At 42.4% G+C, this 5,142-nt stretch overlaps 1 non-coding gene across 1 annotated transcript; it reads left to right on the top strand.

Moving 5' to 3' along the window:
• The first annotated feature begins 4,451 nt into the window (after window positions 1-4,451).
• LOC120252609 lies at window positions 4,452-4,557 on the top strand. Its single transcript, XR_005534066.1, has one exon. It is a non-coding gene; the product is annotated as a small nucleolar RNA R71 (small nucleolar RNA).
• Window positions 4,558-5,142: the final 585 nt, after the last annotated feature.

Raw genomic sequence — 5,142 nt, 5'->3', positions numbered from 1 at the left:
GCTCTCAAGCCCCTCAATATGATCATAGGCTCCTGAAAGGGTACCTGGGCCCCCTCAAGTCTCGGTCGCCGTCGGTGCGGAGCTTTCTGCTGCATCCATACCACCACCGGCGCTCTCAGTGGTGGTAGTGGTTAAAATGTAAGCTCCAGGCCCACTAGAGATAGCACAGGCCAAGGGTGATGTAGCAGGGCGGTCTCAGCCGGCACAGGAGCCCCAGTAGGTGTAAATAGAGATAGAGGCACCTTCCACAACATAGGAGCCACCTCCTGTGCGCATTTTCTCTCCACCTTAAGCCCATGATCATTTTGAGAGGCTCAAGAGTGTTGTGGGGGTGCTACAGAGTGACCTGCCGTGTCTCGACATCTTACAGCAGATTCTCTAGCGAGACGCGACATAACCCTTTGTTATGAGATGCCGTACTCCTCAGGCATCACCGGTAGCACCATCACCACCAAAGGCACCATCCACTTCAGCAGTAGTAGTAGCGGATCCCGAGATAATACCAGACACCGACGCTTGATGCGTCTTTTATTTTCTTTGCATTTATGTTTTGTAGTTTATTTTTTTGTATTCAGTTTGGACTTGTATCACTCGTAAAATTATTCCCCTTCTGAATTTATCTATTATTTTTGTTACTCGAGTTGTATTTCTTTGCTTTATCTTTATATACTTGAGATTATTTTGTTCTTGTTGAGCTTCACTGAACCCCCTTGTGTATACGTGCAAATGGTCTTTTGAGTATGGGATTTGAGGACTACTTATGGAACTCAACTCTCAAGGAATATAGCTCTATCAAATGTACCATTAGGAGTTCAGGAGAGTATTGTTTTAATTGCCTACCTTCACATATGTCATTGATTGTTATACTTTTTATTGTACTTGCATGCGTACATTGAGGTCAATGGACATCTTAAGTGTGGGGCGCGGGGAGTTTACATTACACATGTTCTTTCCATAAGTTTTAAACGAAAATGCTCATGTAGCCAATAGAGGTTTACCTTAGTTGTAATGGTTGTATTCATAAGTTTAGGAGAATTTTTAACATTGAATTTTCTCATGCTCTAGTTTTTACTTGGAAGTTTAGGAATTTTTGCCCGATTGATAATTATTGCACTACTCGCTCATTAAACCTTGTAGAAACTCAAGTTTGATATTTAAGGAACTATTTTAGCTCCTCTTTGTTGTTAGTTTCTTCTAAAAAAAATGGTCGAATGAAAAGTAAAAGGAAAATATATACTTGTTTTAGGTTGTGCATTTGTTGTGGAAAGAGCTACCGCCTATGAAGTATGAAGCTACTCTCATAAGTCGGATACTAGATATGCCATAATGAGAGAAAGAGCTATCTCATGGGATGAGTAAAAGCTACTACCCAGGTAGAAAGAGCTACCACCTCAAAAGTGTGAAAGCCACCTTAGCGGCCGCTTTGGAAAAAGGCAACCTTAGAGGATGTGTGAAGCTACTACTGCCTTTTTTTGGTTTGTTTTGTAAATAAATAAATCCCTTTATACTTAGAACTTTGAGGAGTATACTTTGGGTTGAATTGAGTGAGTTTACACACACTTACACGATTTCGGGTTTGTTGTCCTTTTTGATTCGAATTTTTACCTAGAGCATTGATTTTTCGTATTTGGTGTTGAAATTTCCCTTACTTATAGGATGCTTCTTTTGTATACTTTTGGTGAACCTAAGGCCAAGAACTTTCTATATTTTCTTCTTCTATACTTCAATGGTTTATTTTTGCTTAAGGACAAGCCAAAGCTTAAGTGTGGGGGAGTTTGATAAGTGCTTGTGTATTAGTAATATGAAGTATTATTTTTCTAGAATGAGCATCATTTTTTCTTAGATTTTATCATTCATACATGTGTATTTGTTTTACTTTTGTGCATGTAGGATTGTGGAGACAAGTATGGAAGAAAGAAGCCAAAGTAGGTTGTGAATGCATGTTTGGACATTAACCAGGTCCAACTCATAGGGGCAAGCACACGCCCTGTGTCTTCTCGAGATGGAGGAGAGCTCTACTGCAGAGAATCACATAGGCGTGTGGGAAATACCCATATCCGTGTGGTTGTCACAGGTTCGCCCACAGGGGTGAGTCCATGGCCCTGTGTGCTCTCGGGATAAATTGCTAAGTCCCTACAGGAAAATGCATGCCCGTGCAGAAATTACCAACGGGCATGAGGAAGTCACAAGGTCGCTCACAGGGGCGTGTCCACGCCCCTGTGTCTTCTCTGGTCGAGCTCGCAATGCAAAACTAACAGCGTAAAGAATTTCCCCATGCCCGTGCATTTTCTCTCAATGCCTTAGAAAACTCGCAGGCTCTGTTGAAAATTTCTAAACATGTATACACACTCAGAGCCTGCCTTATTATGCAAAATACACCAGCGAAAAACATGAGAAACTAGCTCAAAAGACCAAAACTTCATGAAAACCACATGAAAACACACGATGACATTAAGTGTCCATAATAAAATCATAGCAAAAGCAACTAAAATCCAAGATACCAAGACTCAACACTTTATTTATGCAAACACTAAGCTAACAACTAAGAAAACAGTAAACACTTGGGTTGCCTTCCAAGAAAAGCTTGTTTAATGTCACTAAGCTTGATGTACTCTATCTTACCTCACAGGGGTTCATAAATGAAGGTTTTCCTCTTACCCATTGCTTGAAAGCATGATGAGTGAAGTCTCTTGAAGGTAGAAGGGGAATTGTCGGGCTTGGTTCCACATAGTAGAGGTTCATCCAACTTATTCGGTTCGCGCACATCGCCAACAACCTTGGGGCGTTTCCGGTGGCATCTCCTCACCCTCTTCATCTTTTGGAGTATCTTCTTCATGATCCCCGTAGTAGATGGCACTTCTTCCATTGAACCAAGCATCAGTACTTCCTCGTTGTCCAACTCTTGGTCGAAGTCAAAAGAATGTCGCACAGCTTCGGCGAGGTGGTATGTGAGTTTATCATCTCAATTCCTCAGAGTCAACTCCCCACCATCCATATCGATCAATGCCATGGAAGTGCGCAAGAATGGCCTCCCAAGTATCAAAGGTACATCCGCATCCTCATCGACGTCCAACACTACAAAGTCTACAGGAAAAATGTACTTGTCTACCTTGACAGGCACATCTTCAATGATGCCCCTCGGATATCTCACCGTTCGGTCCGCCAATTGCAATGTCATCCGAGTAGGCCTAGGCTGTCCCAAACCTAGCTTTTGAAAGAAAGTATGCGCCATGACATTAATTCTAGCCCCTGAGTCCGCCAATGCCATTTCTTCACCCAAATTGCCAATGTTGCATGGAATGATGAAGCTTCCCGGGTCTTTCTTCTTGGTCGGCATATTCTTTTGCAAGACCGCCGAGCAAGAAGCATCTAGAATCACAGAGGCACTCTCCTCCAATTTCCTTTTGTTAGTCAATAAGTCTTTGAAGAACTTTGCATACTTAGGCATTTGGGATAATGCCTCAACAAAGGGAATGTTGATGTGGAGTTGCTTGAACAAACTCAGGAACTTTTTGTACTATTCATCCCCTTGGTCATTCTTCAATCTAGAGGGATAAGGGATTCTTGGCTTGAAAGGTGGGGGTGCTACCTCCTTCTCTTTTCTTGCTTCCTCCTCAACCTCTATGACCTTGGGTGCGTCTACATTGGGCTTCTCACTCGGAAGCCTATCCTCAACCTCATTACCACTTCTCAAAGTGATCGCCTTCACATGCTCTCTAGGATTGGTCTCATTATTACTAGACAAGCTTCCTTGTGGTCTATCCGATAGGTACTTCACAATTAGCCCCACCTGATTCTCAAGATTATGCAAACATGCTCTATAGGATTGGTCTCGACTGATTGAAAACTTGTATCCGATGATTACACAAATCTAGTTAAGGCCTTCTCTAAATTGGCCATTCGGGTTTCCAAGCCTGAAACTCGGTTCTCCATGTTTGGGGCATGTTGTTGTTGGAAACCCGTTGGTGCCATGGCCTTTTTTTTGCTCCTTGGTTGCTCCATGAAAAATTGGGATGACTCTTCCAACCCAGATTGTAGGTGTTGCTATATGGATTCCCTTGGTTCCTCATTGCATTACCCACAAAAATCGACTTTCTCCATCGAAGATGCATCACCAATAGAGATCGGGCAATCAGAGGGAGCATGTCCTCCACTGCATCCGGTGCAAGTAGTCACGACCACCACTCTATTAGAAATTAGAAGGTCTAACTTCTTACTCAACGATTCCACTTGAGCTGCCAATGAAGTTACTACATCTATTTCATGAAGCCCAACCATTTTTTCCTTTCCCGCGCATTCCACTGATAATTGTTCATGGAAATGTCTTCTGCCAACTGTCAGGCTTCTTCTTGGTTTTAGTCCCCATTGTACCTCCTGTGGCAGTATCTAGCAATTGCCTTGTGCTCGGATTCAACCCATTATAGAAAGTCTAAATAATCATCCATTCGGAAAATACATGCTGTGGGCATCTCCGCAAAAGATCCTTGAAGAACTCCCATGTCTCAAACAATTACTCTAGCTCCATCTGCACAAATGACGATATCTCATTGTGAAGCTTGTTTGACTTCCCCGGAGGAAAGTATCTAGCACGAAAAGCTTTGACCATCTCGTTCCAAGTCTTGATGGAGGCCTTGGGTAAAGAATGTAGCCACTGCTTGGCTCTTTCCTTGAGAGAGAATGGGAAAGCCCTCAATCTAATAGCATCATCTGATACACCGTTAATCTTCAGGATATCAAAAACTTCCAAGAAATTCATTATATGGTTGTATGGACCCTCATCGGCCAATCCATTAAACTACACTGATTGCTAAATCATTTGGATGAATGCTGGCTTCAGCTAGAAGTTCGGAGATGTAATCGGAGGTCGCACAATACTCGATTGTGTGCCAAAAATTGAGCGTCTAGCATAATCAGAAAGTGTCCTCTGTTGCTCATTCTGTTATGCCATATTATCTGACCCTTCAACTTCTATTTCAGCTTGATTAGACGGTTCTTGCATAGGTTCTTTTCCCCTTTTCCTGATTGTAAGTTCAAGTTCTGGATCTCCTTTAATCAATATTGAAGGGTTCCCTTGGGTCATAACCTGGAGCTGCACCCAAAGAAAGAAAACAAATAAGAACGATGATAGAAAAAGAAGATGTG

This window comes from Dioscorea cayenensis, chromosome 21 (genome assembly GCF_009730915.1).
Source record: "Dioscorea cayenensis subsp. rotundata cultivar TDr96_F1 chromosome 21, TDr96_F1_v2_PseudoChromosome.rev07_lg8_w22 25.fasta, whole genome shotgun sequence".
Taxonomy (NCBI): domain Eukaryota; kingdom Viridiplantae; phylum Streptophyta; class Magnoliopsida; order Dioscoreales; family Dioscoreaceae; genus Dioscorea; species Dioscorea cayenensis.
Note: the sequence above shows the minus strand (reverse complement) of the source record. Positions and strands in the feature narration are given on the sequence as shown.